The sequence below is a fragment of the Thalassophryne amazonica genome, chromosome 11 (genome assembly GCF_902500255.1).
Source record: "Thalassophryne amazonica chromosome 11, fThaAma1.1, whole genome shotgun sequence".
In the NCBI taxonomy this organism is placed as follows: domain Eukaryota; kingdom Metazoa; phylum Chordata; class Actinopteri; order Batrachoidiformes; family Batrachoididae; genus Thalassophryne; species Thalassophryne amazonica.
The window spans coordinates 42,755,792-42,773,829 of NC_047113.1; the positions used below are offsets into that span (position 1 = coordinate 42,755,792).

The 18,038-nt window shown below is 41.7% G+C and overlaps 1 long non-coding RNA gene across 1 annotated transcript; it reads right to left on the bottom strand.

Annotated features, from left to right (window-relative positions):
- Positions 1–1,628: 1,628 nt before the first annotated feature.
- On the bottom strand, positions 1,629–17,837 carry LOC117519805. Its single transcript, XR_004563432.1, has 3 exons — positions 17,630–17,837; positions 13,480–13,487; positions 1,629–1,639 (listed from the first exon to the last, which is right to left on the bottom strand). It is a non-coding gene; the product is annotated as an uncharacterized LOC117519805 (long non-coding RNA).
- Between the last annotated feature and the right edge of the window lie 201 nt (positions 17,838–18,038).

Sequence of the window (18,038 nt, forward strand, 5' to 3'; positions counted from 1 at the left end):
CCTCGGCTAAAAATGAACTTCATTAGATACATTTTCTGCTTTTATTTCAATGTCTGAAAGATCACTGGTGTATGCAAACTCAAAATTTAAACTTAAGGTAAACTGTTTCCATCTTGGTTACACTAGTGTGCAGAGATAAATGAGATTCTTGATTAATTCAGCATTACGAGGTCTCGTGCGATAACATCAGACAAGCTTGAACCCTCGTGGGCATGCGAGAGTTTTTTCACGCTTGTCGGTTACGTCATTCGCCTGTGGCAGGCTTTGAGTGAGGAGTGGTCCACCCCTGTCATCAGAATTCCTTTGTCTGACTTCTTCCTGAGAGACTGGCGCTTTGCTTTATCAAACTTTTTTTCAGAACCTGTGAGGCAGATCGAAGTGGACCCCATTCGAGAAATTCAGCTGGTTTTCTTTAAGGACTTCCTTAAAGAAAACCCACGGAGCGGGACGTCGCCCCTGTGCTCTGAAGCGCCGTCGTCAGCCTGTTTCGAGCTGAAAAACCTGATGGATTTGAATCACGTGTGCTTGCATGAGCAAACCTTGAACCTTTGTGCGCATGCGTGAACTTTTTCACGCCTGTGGATTGCATCATTTTCTGGTAAGCAGTCTTTGTGTGAGGACATGTGTAGTGCGCTCGGCGGATTTTCATTTCAAGGAAATGACGGAACGACTGGAGCAGCGCCGCATCAAATTTTGCCAGAAACTGGGTGACAGCCAGGGTGGAAACCCATTCAGATGATTCAGATGACTTTCGGTGACTTTTCAGTCGTGTGACTATCTGAGAAATTGTGGAAGAGGTGGCATGTCACAGCATGTCCTGTGAGACTTCAACACGGAGGTGCTTTTGCTCCGCCGTTAGCAGCAGCAATGAATTTCACAGCCACTCTTTCATGGCCAATCTTCTGTCACAGTGGAATTACAGAAAAGTGCTGATGTTCACCTCTTCTGGGATAGTCACACGACGGTCCACATCACCACAGCGTTCACCTTTGGAAATGATCTGGTCATTTCAGCATGTTGATGGCCGACTGGAGTGTGGCTTGCTCTCCACATTGTGCAGACGTCTTTAAACCGGTCTACCGCTCCTTAATCTGTGTGATGCCCCATAGGATCGTCCACTGAAAGCCGTCTGAATCTTCTGAATAGTTTCCACCTGGCTGTCGCCCAGTTTCTGGCAAAATTTGATTGCGGCGCTGCTCCAGTCGTTCCGTCTTTTCCTTGAAATGAAAATCCGCCGAGCGCACAACACCACGTCCCACACAAAGGCTGCTTACCAGCAAATGATGCAATCGACAGGCGTGAAAAAGTTCACGCATGTGCATGAAGGTTTGCTCATGCAAGCACACGTGATTCAAATCCATCAGGTTTTTGCAAAAAATAAAAGGTCAGATACTTTTCTAACAGACCTCGTAAAATGTATGCGTGACAGATTAGATTACATTAGATTAGATTAGATAGAACTTATTAATCCTTTGGGAAGAACTTTATTAATCCTTTGAGGTTCCAGCAGCATTGTATAGCAGCACACAGGGTAAGAAGTACACAGAGTATCAAATGTGAAAGTAAAAAAAAAAACAAAAAAAAACAAAATGCAAATATAAATATGAATACACAAATGTAATCAATGCCAGAAATACTGCTTGCTACTGGTTTACGGCTACTAGTGTTCCTCTCATTCCCGTCCTCTGTCTTCCTGTTACTCCTCCTCCCCCTGAGGTTGTACAGTCTGATGGTCCTGCACTTGGGAATGAGCGTCTGTGGCTCCGCTGGTTGCTGATGATGGTGTGCAGAGGGTGACTGCACACAGCACATTTCGATTAGTCATTAAGAAATAGCATGGTTTCCATTTGGAACGGTGGGCTTAGTGTTTGGTATTGTTACCTTAGAGACTGAAGGTCCAGGGATCGTTTTCCACCTGGGCCTTTCTGTGTGGAGTTTGCATCTTCTCCAGTCTTCTTCTTTCATCATCTTCTCTCATGTTTATGTGGGTTCCCTCAGGGCACTACAGCGTCATGCAGTTGCACTTCCAAAGACATGCAGTGTTGGAGTCCAATTGGTGACTTTAAATTGAATGCAGGTGTCCATGTGTGCATGTGTTTGTCATCAATGTGTGGCCCTCTGACAGACTGTCATCCTGTCCATGGTGTACCCTGCCTCATGCCCTATGACTGCTGGGATAGGCTTCAGCCTCCCATGACCCTTGATGGTAGGAAGTGGGGTATAGAAAGTGAATGAAATGAAATAATTGTTCCATTTGGTAAAACTGTGCTCAATAGAATATTGGGATCCCATAATCTGACTAGGCTTGTAGGATGTTAAAAAAAAATTTAGTTTATTAATGTGCAATTAATTTAAAACATTTAAAAGAAATGCTTCTATTTTCAACTCAACATCCCTCATTAGAAAGTCTCAGGCACTGTTTTCTATCTCTTGAATTATTTGACATTGGCAGCTTGTGATATATCAGCAGGCGATGTGGTAACTGGTCAGCATGACAGAACTGTCTAATGGATGAAGGGCCACTGCGCTGTTCACATGACATCTAATCAGGCGGCAGGTGAGGCGTGCTCACTAAGCAGACAGAGAAGGGCCCTTCCACAAATTCATGTCCATGCAGAAAAGAATGTACTGAAATTGAACAAGGAGAAATAACCCTGATCTTGGAAAATAAACACAGTCTATGTCATTTGAGATGGTTTGGAATAAAAATATTATTGGCCATAGTAAAGTCAGCCTATGTAATATCTTTGCTCCCACAAACAAAGTTTTGAATGAAGGTTGGACTATTACAACATTACTGATGGTAAGATGAGATATTTCATGTGGGGCGTGGCCGCCTACATCTCACATGTACCTTTCCCACTCCTTGGTTACAAGCAATAGACTGTACAGTAGTGTTCAGAATAATAGTAGTGCTATGTGACTAAAAAGATTAATCCAGGTTTTGAGTATATTTCTTATTGTTACATGGGAAACAGGTACCAGTACAATTCAGTAGATTCTCACAAATCCAACAAGACCAAGCATTCATGATATGCACACTCTTAATGCTATGAAATGGGGCTAGTAAAAAAAAAAGTAGAAAAGGGGGTGTTCACAATATAGTAGCATCTGCTGTTGACGCTACAAAACTCAAAACTATTATGTTCAAACTGCTTTTTTAGCAATCCTGTGGAATCACTAAACTAGTATTCAGTTGTATAACCATAGTTTTTCATGATTTCTTCACATCTGCAAGGCATTAATTTTGTTGGTTTTGGAACCCAAGATTTTGCTTGTTTTAATGTTTGCTTGGGGTCATTGTCTTGTTGAAACACCCATTTCAAGGGCATGTCCTCTTCAGCATAAGACAACATGACCTCTTCAAGTATTTTGACATATCCAAACTGATCCATGATACCTGTATGCGATATATAGGCCCAACACCATAGTAGGAGAAACATGCCCATATCATGATGCTTGCACCACCATGCTTCACTGTCTTCACTGTGAACTGTGGCTTAAATTCAGAGTTTGGGGGTCCGTCTCACAAACTGTCTGTGGCCCTTGGACCCAAAAAGAACAATTTTACTCTCATCAGTCCACAATAATATTCCTCCATTTTCTCTTTAGGCCAGTTGATGTTGTTCTTTGGCAAATTGTAACCTCTTCTCCACGTCTTTTATTTGACAGAGGGACTTTGCGGGGGATTCTTGCAAATAAATTAGCTTCACACAGGCGTCTTCTAACTGTCACAGCACTTACAGGTAACTCCAGACTGTCTTTGATCATCCTGGAGCTGATCAATGGGTGAGCCTTTGCCATTTCTGGTTATTCTTCTATCCATTTTGATGGTTGTTTTCCGTTTTCTTCCATGCGTCTCTGTTTTTTTTTGTCCAGTTTAAAGCATTGGAGATCATTGTAGATGAACAGCCTATAATTTTTTGCACCTGCGTATTAGTTTCCCCCTCTCCAATCAACTTTTTAATTAAACTACGCTGTTCTTCTGAACACTGTCTTGAACGTCTAATTTTCCTCAGGTTTTCAAAGAGAAAAGCATGTTCAACAGGTGCTTTTTTCTACTAATAGCCCAATTTCATAGCCTTAAGCGTGTCCATATCATGAATGCTTGGTCTTGTTGGATTTGTGAGAATCTACTGAATCTACTGGTACCTTGTTTCCCATGTAACAATAAGAAATATACTCAAAACCTGGATTAATCTTTTTAGTCACATAGCACTACTATTATTCTGAACACTGCTGAATATATAAAATGGACGGACTCTCCATGATGTCCACACGCAGGCTTTCTGAAGAGCTGGTTTGAAGCTAAAGTGTGGTTGTCACCATCTTGGCCATGATTGGCTCTGCCTAACACCTAGCCAAGCCATAAGTGAGTAACGACGTAGGGCATAGGTAAGACAGGCATGACCATGGAGGGACAAATGAAGCCTGAACACATTTATCTATCACAATATTGCCAAGCTAGCTAAGGTTAACAAGCTCTGTAGCCTAGGTTTGGGTGATTAACACATGACACATAATTGAGTCAACAGTGATTCTAATAACAGCTAGCTTGGGTGGGGGTATTAAAAACTATGACTGGTATTTAACACCAATGATGAGGCCAATTTTACCCGAGGTTAATGATTTTAAGTTTTTCATTCAGATTTGTATCAAACACGGCATACATGTGAAAGTGGGTTCAGGAGTTTATTGGCAAGGTCAAACTGGCCAAAGGTCATCATTGTGGCCAAGGTCCTGTCTGCCTGTCCTGTTTGTTGACTGTCTCCTCTCAGGTCCTTCTGCTAATTTCTACCAACCTGGATATGTCAATTGACTCGTGAAACTTGTGAGAGTTTGCTTCAGATTTGAACTGAACACGTCATTTGGTGGTTGGCTCTCACTGCGGTATTGTATCACTTCCTGTTCCGGAGCACAGCGGTGTTTTGCTGTATCTGTTAGCTGTTTAATCTGCGCAGTTAGATTGATCTAGTTAACTAGATAACGATTTGTTTCACAGTGTAATATTCACGTGCCTTAACTAAAGCACTCCCTCTGCTGAATCACCTCTAAATTTTTTACACATTATTCACTTTGTGTGTTTTTAGGAATCCGCTAGCTTAGCGCAGCTACTAGCTCTTAGCCGATTTAGCATGGTGGCTTCTCCTGTCTCTCCTGCACTTTTCTGCTCTGGGTGTGAAATGTTTAGTTATTCCTCGGCCTCCTTTAGCAGTAATGGTACTTTTAATAAGTGTAGCTTATTCGTAGCTTTGGAGGCCAGGCTGGGCGAATTGGAGACTCGGCTCCGCACCGTGGAAAATTCTACAGCTAGCCAGGCCCCTGTAGTCGGTGCGGACCAAGGTAGCTTAGCCGCCGTTAGTTTCCCTCTGGCAGATCCCGAGCAGCCGGGAAAGCAGGCCGACTGGGTGACTGTGAGGAGGAAGCTTAGTCCTAAACAGAAGCCCCGTGTACACCGCCAACCCGTTCACATTTCTAACCGTTTTTCCCAACTCGATGACACACCCGCCAAGGATCAAACTCTGGTTATTGGCGACTCTGTTTTGAGAAATGTGAAGTTAGCGACACCAGCAACCATAGTCAATTGTCTTCAGGGGGGCAGAGCAGGCGACATTGAAGGAAATTTGAAACTGCTGGCTAAGGCTAAGCGTAAATTTGGTAAGATTGTAATTCACGTCGGCAGTAATGACACCCGGTTACGCCAATCGGAGGTCACTAAAATTAACATTGAATCGGTGTGTAACTTTGCAAAAACAGTGTCGGACTCTGTAGTTTTCTCTGGGCCCCTCCCCAATCGGACCGGGAGTGACATGTTTAGCCGCATGTTCTTCTTGAATTGCTGGCTGTCTGAGTGGTGTCCAAAAAATGAGGTGGGCTTCATAGATAATTGGCAAAGCTTCTGGGGAAAACCTGGTCTTGTTAGGAGAGACGGCATCCATCCCACTTTGGATGGAGCAGCTCTCATTTCTAGAAATCTGGCCAATTTTCTTGAATCCTCCAAACCATGACTATCCAGGGTTGGGACCAGGAAGCAGAGTTGTAGTCTTACACACCTCTCTGCAGCTTCTCTCCCCCTGCCATCCCCTCATTACCCCATCCCCGTAGAGACGGTGCCTGCTCCCAGACCACCAATAACCAGCAAAAATCTATTTAAGCATAAAAATTCAAAAAGAAAAAATAATATAGCACCTTCAACTGCACCACAGACTAAAACAGTTAAATGTGGTCTATTAAACATTAGGTCTCTCTCTTCTAAGTCCCTGTTAGTAAATGATGTAATAATTGATCAACATATTGATTTATTCTGCCTTACAGAAACCTGGTTACAGCAGGATGAATATGTTAGTTTAAATGAGTCAACACCCCCGAGTCACACTAACTGCCGGAATGCTTGTAGCATGGGCCGAGGCGGAGGATTAGCAGCAATCTTCCATTCCAGCTTATTAATTAATCAAAAACCCAGACAGAGCTTTAATTCATTTGAAAGCTTGACTCTTAGTCTTGTCCATCCAAATTGGAAGTCCCAAAAAACAGTTTTATTTGTTATTATCTATCGTCCACCTGGTCGTTACTGTGAGTTTCTCTGTGAATTTTCAGACCTTTTGTCTGACTTAGTGCTTAGCTCAGATAAGATAATTATAGTGGGCGATTTTATCATCCACACAGATGCTGAGAATGACAGCCTCAACACTGCATTTAATCTATTATTAGACTCAATTGGCTTTGCTCAAAATGTAAATGAGTCCACCCACCACTTTAATCATATCTTAGATCTTGTTCTGACTTATGGTATGGAAATTGAAGACTTAACAGTATTCCCTGAAAACTCCCTTCTGTCTGATCATTTCTTAATAACATTTACATTTACTCTGATGGACTACCCAGCAGTGGGGAATAAGTTTCATTACACTAGAAGTCTTTCAGAAAGCACTGTAACTAGGTTTAAGGATATGATTCCTTCTTTATGTTCTCTAATGCCATATACCAACACAGTGCAGAGTAGCTACCTAAACTCTGTAAGTGAGATAGAGTATCTCGTCAATAGTTTTACATCCTCATTGAAAACAACTTTGGATGCTGTAGCTCCTCTGAAAAAGAGAGCTTTAAATCAGAAGTGCCTGACTCCGTGGTATAACTCACAAACTCGCAGCTTAAAGCAGATAACCCGTAAGTTGGAGAGGAAATGGCGTCTCACTAATTTAGAAGATCTTCACTTAGCCTAGAAAAAGAGTCTGTTGCTCTATAAAAAAGCCCTCCATAAAGCTAGGACATCTTACTACTCATCACTAATTGAAGAAAATAAGAACAACCCCAGGTTTCTTTTCAGCACTGTAGCCAGGCTGACAAAGAGTCAGAGCTCTACTGAGCCAAGTATTCCTTTAACTTTAACTAGTAATGACTTCATGACTTTCTTTGCTAATAAAATTTTAACTATTAGAGAAAAAATTACTCATAACCATCCCAAAGACGTATCGTTATCTTTGGCTGCTTTCAGTGATGCCGGTATTGGTTAGACACTTTCTCTCCGATTGTTCTGTCTGAGTTATTTTCATTAGTTACTTCATCCAAACCATCAACATGTCTATTAGACCCCATTCCTACCAGGCTGCTCAAGGAAGCCCTACCATTATTAATGCTTCGATCTTAAATATGATCAATCTATCTTTATTAGTTGGCTATGTACCACAGGCTTTTAAGGTGGCAGTAATTAAACCATTACTTAAAAAGCCATCACTTGACCCAGCTATCTTAGCTAATTATAGGCCAATCTCCAACCTTCCTTTTCTCTCAAAAATTCTTGAAAGGGTAGTTGTAAAACAGCTAACTGATCATCTGCAGAGGAATGGTCTATTTGAAGAGTTTCAGTCAGGTTTTAGAATTCATCATAGTACAGAAACAGCATTAGTGAAGGTTACAAATGATCTTCTTATGGCCTCAGACAGTGGACTCATCTCTGTGCTTGTTCTGTTACACCTCAGTGCTGCTTTTGATACTGTTGACCATAAAATTTTATTACAGAGATTAGAGCATGCCATAGGTATTAAAGGCACTGCGCTGCGGTGGTTTGAATCATATTTATCTAATAGATTACAATTTGTTCATGTAAATGGGGAATCTTCTTCACAGACTAAGGTTAATTATGGAGTTCCACAAGGTTCTATGCTAGGACCAATTTTATTCACTTTATACATGCTTCCCTTAGGCAGTATTATTAGACGGCATTGCTTAAATTTTCATTGTTACGCAGATGATACCCAGCTTTATCTATCCATGAAGCCAGAGGACACACACCAATTAGCTAAACTGCAGGATTGTCTTACAGACATAAAGACATGGATGACCTCTAATTTCCTGCTTTTAAACTCAGATAAAACTGAAGTTATTGTACTTGGCCCCACAAATCTTAGAAACATGGTGTCTAACCAGATCCTTACTCTGGATGGCATTACCTTGACCTGTAGTAATACTGTGAGAAATCTTGGAGTCATTTTTGATCAGGATATGTCCTTCAATGCGCATATTAAACAAATATGTAGGACTGCTTTTTTGCATTTATGCAATATCTCTAAAATTAGAAAGGTCTTGTCTCAGAGTAATGCTGAAAAACTAATTCATGCATTTATTTCCTCTAGGCTGGACTATTGTAATTCATTATTATCAGGTTGTCCTAAAAGGTCCCGGAAAAGCCTTCAGTTAATTCAAAATGCTGCAGCTAGAGTACTAACGGGGACTAGAAGGAGAGAGCATATCTCACCCATATTGGCCTCTCTTCATTGGCTTCCTGTTAATTCTAGAATAGAATTTAAAATTCTTCTTCTTACTTATAAGGTTTTGAATAATCAGGTCCCATCTATCTTAGGGACCTCATAGTACCATATCACCCCAATAGAGCGCTTCGCTCTCAGACTGCAGGCTTACTTGTAGTTCCTAGGGTTTGTAAGAGTAGAATGGGAGACAGAGCCTTCAGCTTTCAGGCTCCTCTCCTGTGGAACCAGCTCCCAATTCAGATCAGGCAGACAGACACCCTCTCTACTTTTAAGATTAGGCTTTAAAACTTTCCTTTTTGCTAAAGCTTATAGTTAGGGCTGGATCAGGTGACCCTGAACCATCCCTTAGTTATGCTGCTATAGACTTAGACTGCTGGGGGGTTCCCACGATGCACTGAGTGTTTCTTTCTCTTTTTGCTCTGTATGCACCACTCTGCATTTAATCATTAGTGATTGATCTCTGCTCCCCTCCACAGCATGTCTTTTTCCTGGTTCCCTCCCTCAGCCCCAACCAGTCCCAGCAGAAGACTGCCCCTCCCTGAGCCTGGTTCTAGTGGAGGTTTCTTCCTCTTAAAAGGGAGTTTTTCCTTCCCACTGTCGCCAAGTGCTTGCTCACAGGGGGTCGTTTTGACCGTTGGGGTTTTACGTAATTATTGTATGGCCTTGCCTTACAATATAAAGCCCCTTGGGGCAACTGTTTGTTGTGATTTGGCGCTATATAAATAAAATTGATTGATTGATTGATTGATTGATTGATTGACTCCAAAACTCTCCTAAAATAATTCATATTGTCAAAGTTAATCAAAGTATATTCTCAACCCAATTTGGACCAAAGGTGGCACACAGTTAGGTGGATTCCAGAACTGGCCTGGCAAGGTGAGCCATAGGTAAAACATTTGGCTGATGGTCACGGTCATTGCGAACAAATGCCCTTGCTGTCTTCATGGCCACCGATAGTATTACCCTATTACAAATAATTTGACAATCTTACTAAATTAGAAAGTGAGTTATTATTTGGAGTACTTTGACATTAAACTGGGAAGCATGGTGGCTGTGTGGTTAGTGCTGTTGCCTCAGAGTGAGACAGTCTCAGGATTACTTCCCACCTGGGGAGTTTGCATGCTCTCTCTGTATTTGGGTGGTTTCACTCCGGGTGCTCCAGCTTCCTCCCACTTCCATAGACATGCGGCTTATGTGAACTGAATGAAAGTGTGAATGTGAATGTGTCTGTCCATGTGCATCAGCCCTGCAAAAGAGTAGTGGTCTATCCAGGTCGTATCCTGCCTCTCGCCCAATGACTGCTGTGATAGGCTCCAGCACCCCGATAATCCTGAACTGGAATCAATATTTTCAGAAAATAGATGAATATTAATGTTTAGTATTCAGTATTCTTATTTCTTGGAGAGTGTTTTTGATCTTGAAAGCTCTTATAAAAAAAGCGCGTTACACATCAATGTCTTGCATTCACCCCGATGTGAGGCTGCTGCCATGCAAGGCGCCCACTACACAACGGGAGCAACTAGAGGATTAAGGACCTTGCCCAAGGGCCCTTACTGATTTTCGATCAGGCTGGGAATTGAACCGAGGATCCTCTGGTCTCAAGCCCAACACTTGAACCACTAAACCATCACTTACCCTTTCTTCAAAAAATTAGAACAAATAGATGATTTTGTCACACCATGTTTTTATAATTGCACCCAGATATCACCCAGCTCCAAATGCAAATACAAAAACACATTAAATCAACTTAAGTCGTATTTGTAATTAAATACAGAAAATAATTAGGGAAAGTTTTGTTCCTGGCCAACCAATCAATAATTGTCATAATTTTTGGGTATGTAAAAAAAATCTGGGACCAGAATTAAAGTGCTGTAATTCCCACATTGTTTATTAAATATACATTTCAAGATTAAACATTCATTACTTATGCTCCAGCAGCTAAAACAACCGAGAATTTACAATTTTCCAAATATTTATGGCCCAGGCTCCTTGCGGCATACGAATGAAGCACTCAGTGTTGCATAAATGGAGCTCAAACTAGCGTGTAAAGAGTGCATGTTATCAGGCTGTGTCGCTGATGGATTCGGCGTCCACTCCCTGGAGCAACGGGTGTTCTGATGGCTGGCAGACAGGCAGACAACAGCGAGGAGGTGGCGATTCAGAAATTGACTGAAAATCAGAGATGCTTGCAGGAAGGAGGCAGTTTGATCTAACCAGACTGCAGTGCAAAGGGGGTTGAAGCGATCGAAAGAGAGATAGATGTGCCGGGACAAACAGAGAGATACAGGGAAACAGAAGGAGGGACGCTGTTTGTCAGACGTAAGAGAGCATCAGCCTGGAGGTGACAGCAACTTCAACGAGATGGTTTTCCACTGAATGTAATGGAGATTGGGCCTTGTCTCACAAAAAGCAATTCATGAGCAAGTCTGCAGAAGCCTGAAAGACACAAAGCCAGAAACATTGTTTTTGTTTGTTTTTTTTGTTTTTTTTTTTATCAGATTGTGCGGCATCAGGCCTGAACATTGGTGGATGAATGCACAGGCTGGACTGGGTAGAAGTGCAGGAGCCTCAAAGTCATACAGATCCACATATATTTCATTGCAAAAAGTACAGTGATGATTTTCAGCAAGAACGAGGAATCAGTGATGCTGCACTGCAAAAAACAGAACTGCTCTTTTTATTAATGTGGTGCACCAAAATTCAGCAGATGAAACAGGGGTTTTCTTCATTATATATTATTTTAAAGTGGTGAGTTATAAGATGGTAGCATTTGTTGTTTTGGAGTTATTGTCAGCAGAATTTGGCAGGGGTGGACGAATTTATTCACCCACTCAATCAAATATTTTTGCAATCCAGTCCCTATGGTGTTATGATTAGACTAGGAATGTTGTCCAAAGGCTACTTTAACCCACATCAGTGTCTGTAGTTTTTTTTTTCATTTATATAGCACCAAATCACAACAATGTTGCCTCAAGGCGCTTCACACAAGTAAGGTCTAACCATACCAACCCCCAGAGCAAGCACGCAGGCGACAGTGGTAAGGAAAAACTCCCTCTGATGATTTGAGGAAGAAACCTCAAGCAGACCAGACTCAGAGGGGTGACCACTGCTTGGGCCATGCTACCAACACAATTTTACAAAACAATTTACAAAGCGAATATACAGGTGCACAGGACAGGAGGGTTACAGACATAGACACCACGCCCATCTCTGGATGGAGCTGCACCTCAAACAGAGAGAAAAAAACAAACAGGCATCAGAAAGACAACAAATCTGTATACATAAAGGGCTATGTCTGTCTGTCTGTTTGTCCGGGATAAACTCCCAAACTATAATATGTAGCTCTAAAAACTATATATATTCTGAATCCCCATGACATGGGGAACAAACTGGTACCATTTTTTAAAGGTTTAACTGAAAATTACCCCCAAAATAGCCATTTATGTAAGACCATACAGTGTTGTACCATGTGTTTTTCATGCTGCCACTTCTGTCTGTCTGTCTGTTTGTCCGGGATAAACTCTGTCAGGAAAGATGACTTTAAGCTTGCTTTCAGCTTGTTTTCATCTTGGAATATAATACGTGCCATGGGATTAATATACATGCTGGTGGATTAAACTGCACAGTGTTTGGTACCTTACAGAAGTAAGTGAGGTCATACCGGACTTTTCCATTGTAAATGGGGAGGCCCACTGAATGAACTCGGTGGTGAAGACGAGGGAATATGTCTAAGAATGATTCTAACATGACAAGTATGATCAAATGGAGTATTAATGTGTTAACATTAAGAGTTGATTAGAAAAGTATGTTACAAATAAGTGAAATGAATGATTATATGAGTTGTTTTTTGATAAAGAGTGCAGAGTCAGAGAAAAAGAGGAAGTGAAGAAGATGTTGCAAGCAGGGCAAGAAGAGCTGATGTTAAACAACTGATCAAATGATTAAGATGTTGGTAAAATATGAAATGAATGATAAGGAATGAAAATGTTTGTATATGATCATATGAATTGTTTTTATGTGAAAGAAAGTTGTAATGAAACAATTGAATATGATTGATGTGATTCTAAAGAAATGATTTAAAAGAATGAATTCTCAGAAAAGCTGAAGTGTTAACAGAAAAGAGGAACTTGAGAAATAAGTTACTGGTAAGGGCTGCGGGGATTTCCAGTAAAGTGGAAGGAGAAGGGAGGAGGTTTTGAGTCAACAGCGTCCCCATGGTAACCAAGATCATCTGAGGACAACAAGAGTCAAGCACATATATAAACTGTGAAACACCAGAAAACGGGGTTATTCTTCCAGGGAGAGGTGCTGTTGCCACTACTCCCCTGCTACGAGGAAATCACAAGACTTGACCATCTTGTGAGCATCAATTGGAATCGTGGAGTGAGAGGATTGGAGCCATAAAAGATCATTTGAGAGAGTTTTCAACTCCCACTCAGGCCGTCCAGTCACGGAGTAGCAGAACAACGGAGAGTAACCACTGGCCTTAAGTCTGAGTGGGGAATGTTCAACGATTTCTCTCTCAAAGAACATCATCGCATACCAGAATGGATTAGATCAACTTTTGGTTGATTGAAGACGGAATAAATTCTTATGTGGATTAACTTCCTGAAGGATTATAACATCACACAAGGATTGTGGTCAGCTAACAATTAACAGCTGATGAAGAGGAAATCAAGTTCATCGAGCTGGGGACCCTAACCTCAAAAACCTCCTTCCCTCACTCCTAGAAAAAAATGTTAAGAAGTCAATCCAGTCCCAGTCAAAGTAAGATCAGTTAGAATTATTGAATTAAAAACAAAAATCTCTGCCAATCATTATTCTAATTATACTTGAATTACTGTTGTGAGATTATCACCATATAATCTATGTGGATTATGTTATTGGCACTTGCAAAACCTGCAATAAATTTCCAAGCATGCAGTTAAAGTGTTACGGCTTGGACATTGGATTATTGATGCTTCTTAAGGTGTAAAAGTTAAAGTTTATTGGGTGTACAACATCAAGAAGGCTCTAAAAGGTTAGTCTGATTTTTTAATGAAATAACACATCCTGGGGACTCGCTGTACGAGTCACTAAATTCAAATCTAGCAACATTCCAAGAGCCCTGATCCATAAGAGGAGAGCTGCCGTTAATGGGCGTGGCCGGTTTGTATCCTGGTTCCTGAGAAGGTTATTCGACCAGGGTGCGAGATCAGCGTCAGCGGGGTGCACGTCCGGATGGAGGCAGTGAGCGGCTAGACGAATCTCCTCGCCACCAGCTTGAACAGCCTTTGTTCAGCCCTGCGGGGTAATACCCGTGGAGACACGAAGGTCGGACCCCAGAGACGGAGAGCTGGTTTTGTACACAAACACACTCATTGGAGGGTGAGCGTGTGCAGTGTATCTAAAAAGCGGGATCTGACAACTCCCAAACAATAATATGTAGCCCTAAAACCTATATATATATATTCTGAATCCTCATGACATGGGGAACAAACTGGTACCATTTTTTAAAAAGCTGAACTGAAAATTACCCCCAAAGTAGCCGGCTGTGGGTATGACCAGGCAGATTCAAATTTCCAGTATATATGTTGGCCATCTCTGTTTATTTAATCCCTTTCTACAGCACACTCAGCACAGCACAGCCACAGCACACTCAGCAAAACAACAACATACTTAGGCTGAGGCTGTGGGTATGACCAGGCAGATTCAAATTTCCAGCCCTGTATATGTGTTGGCCATCTCTGTTTATTTAATCCCTTTCTTCAGCTACTATATGTTCTCAATTGTTAAGCACCTGACTGTCCTATACAACCCAGTTTGCCTTCTTGTCTGAATACATTCATTTTATGTTTGTAAAATTGCAATGTAAAAACAGTGAAATACACCACTACCTTAATTTTGATTCATTGATATTTACATTTACTGTTACCTACCTTTTGTGTGTAATTTTGATTGCAAAATGTTCAAACTTGTCCTGTAATGCTTCCAACGGAGGTGTTTTGCTGTGGCGCCGCACGATGAGCGGCTGGGTGGCGACGCGCGAATCCGTCCGCACGTCTTTCATTACAAAATCTCCTTTAACAGTGGAATGTCCGGATAAACTGCTGATCCCGAGCTCTTCTGAAACTTCTCTGTTCTCTCATGACGTCCTGGGTCAACAGAGGCTTAAATTTGGAAGTTTTCAGCTCGAAACAGGCTGACAACGGCGGCTCGGGGCGCGGCGCGCCGTCCGGCTCCGTGGGCAGTCCTTAAAGCAACAGTAACACTCCTTAATCTCTCATCAGCCATTAAAATTTTCACCGAAAACCGTCTGAATTTCTCGAATGGTGTCCACTTGGATGTGCCTTACAGTTTCAGAAAAAATTTTGATCAAGCAAAGCGCCAGTCTCTCAGGAAGAAGTCAGACAAAGGAATTCCGACGAGGGGGGTGGACCAGTGCTAACCGACAGGCGTGAAAAAACTCACGCATGCGCACGAGGGTTCAAGCTTGTCTGATGTAATCACACGTGATTCAAATCCATATAGTTTTTGAAAAATAAAAAGGTCGGTTTCTTTTCTAATAGACTTCGTAGTTCTGTTGGACAAACTTTAGCCCATTAACTATTATAAGACATCAGCATTACAAAAACAAATGTTGGGCAATTGTTTTGATTAAAATGATTGGCATTTGGCTTATGTCTAAAACAGGTTAACCCGGGCAGCGACAGGTACCCCAGCTAGTACAATATAATTTGTCAGCCTTTACCAAAAAGAAAAGCAGAAGAAATACTAAGGTGATTGCTGGCCACTAGCCCTAAACCCCTAAGTTTTACCTGAGGAGACATTTGCTATTGTGACGATAAGGGAGCTGAGCCAAAAGGTGAAGCTCTTGATCTACTGGTCAGTCTTTTTTCCTACTCTCACCTATGGTCATGAAGGTTGGGTCATGACCGAAAGAACTAGATCACGGGTACAAGCAGCTGAAATGGGCTTCCTCAGGAGGGTGGCTGATGTTTCCCTTAGAGACAGGGTGAGAAATTCGGTCATCCGTGGGAAGCTCGGAGTAGAGTCGCTGCTCCTTCGCATTGAAAGGAGCCATCTGAGATGGTTCGGGCATCTGGTAAGGATGACCCCTGGGTGCCTTCCTATGGAGGTGTTCCAGGCACGTCCATCTGGGAGGAGACCCCGGGGAAGACCCAGGACTAGCTGGAGAGATTATATCTCCACACTGGTCTGGGAACGCCTCGGGATCCCCCCAGTCAGAGGTGGTCAATGTGGAAAGGGAAGTCTTGGGTCCCCTGCTGGAGCTGGTCCCCCACAGGAGCAGACAGGAACCATGTAAGACCCACATGCTTTATTAATTACTCTTCCCACTGAGGTCATTAATTACAGGTGCAGTAGTTGGTATGATATTGCAGATTTGTTGTAAGGTTGCAGTAAACTTCACATTAAAAAAGTTAATTGAGTCAGCAGTGAATATCTCATGAATTAATCCTTTAAATCAACCTCAAAAGCATTCGAGCCCATAAGGCACAAACAGACTGCTGGAAAAATAAGATGCATTTGTAATGAACTAGCAGCATATGCATTTAGTACCATCTGTGGTGGCTGAAGTGATTAATCTAGTTTTAATGCAAAGATTATCGTCGTGCACCTTAAGACTGTGTGGCAGTTTGCCAGTAAATCCTGATGAGGGTTACCACTGGTCTCATTCCAAATTGTTGTTTGGCTGAAAATCCAACAAATATGGCTGGCCGATCTGTAGAGGATGTAATGTTGCTTCCAGGGAAATGAACACACTCGTGCACAAACCTCTCAAGCATGCTCTCCGTATCACAGGCTTGATTTTTTTTTTTTGATCTTTGTGCCAATTTCCTAAGGTTTTGTTGTGAAAACGCACGTTGTATGAGATCTCACTCGAGCAGAAGACCATAGTAAACTCTCCAGAAAACTGCAGTAAACAGGTTTCGCTGCACATAACCAGGCATAGTCTTTGAAATGAGAGGGACGTCAAATAAATAAAACTGTGTACGTTAAAAGTCACATAGATTTGTTTCCAAGATATAAATAAACAGAACTGAGTGTGATGTGTTCATTGCACATACATTAGTGTTCTACATACAGTTAGATCCAGATATATTTGGACACTGACAAAGGTTTTTTTTGTTGTTGTTGTTTTAGCTGTCCCACAATAATAATGAATTTTTTTTTTAAATAACTGAAATACAACCACAAGTTTTTTTTTGTTTTTTTTTTATCAGCGCCATTTAATCAATATTAATCTGAGTGCTTTTTTCCTTTGTCCACTGCAAAGCTGTTCAATTATACCTGTTCATAGTATACTGTGTTTACTCAATTAAATGCCCCCACCATATTAAACACCACCCCTGATTTTTTTCAACACATTGCATGCAGTGAAACTGCAAATTCCTGAGAGCACAGAGAACAGAGTCAAAACAAAATAGCCCTACCTCATTGCCACGTAATCTTATCAAGTCTGTTCTGGTTTCCATGTTGCTTATGCAGCTGCAGTGTCTCATATTTCAGACTCTTCCCTGTCACATGAACGCCTGCCATTCTACTCTCCTAGAGTATCACCTAGAGTATCTGCAACCTGACCACTAGGTGACACTAAATCATACACAATGTAGCTGTAACATCACAGTAAATGCGACAATGTGTTCGAAGAGATTAGATTAGATTAGATTAGACAGAACTTTATTGATCCATTGGGAAGACTCCCTCAAGGAAATTGAGGTTCCAGCAGCATTGTATAGCAGCACACAGGCTAAGAAGCACACAGACTATCAAAAGTGAAAGTAAAAAAGAAAAACAGTTTGCAAATATAAATATAAATACAAATACACAACATAAATACCAGACATACTAATCAACACTTGTTTACTGGCTACTGCTGCTCCTCTCATTCCCGTCCTCTGTCTTCTTGTTACTCCTCCTCTCCCTGAGTGAGGAGTTGTACAGTCTGTTGTCCTGAGGGACAAAGGAGTTTTTCAGTCTGTTGGTCCTGCACTTGGGAAGGAGCAGTCTGTGGCTGAAGAGGCTCCTCTGGTTGCTGATGATGGTGTGCAGAGAATGACTGACATCGTCCATGTCTAGCAGTTTGTCCAATAATTGCAGAAAGCTAAAATAAATTGGCATTGATCTTGAAATATGTATGGGCCCACCTATACAACTCTCCACACACACACACACACACACACACACACACACACACACACACACACACACACACACACACACACACACACACACACACACACACACACACACACCGCTGGATACAGA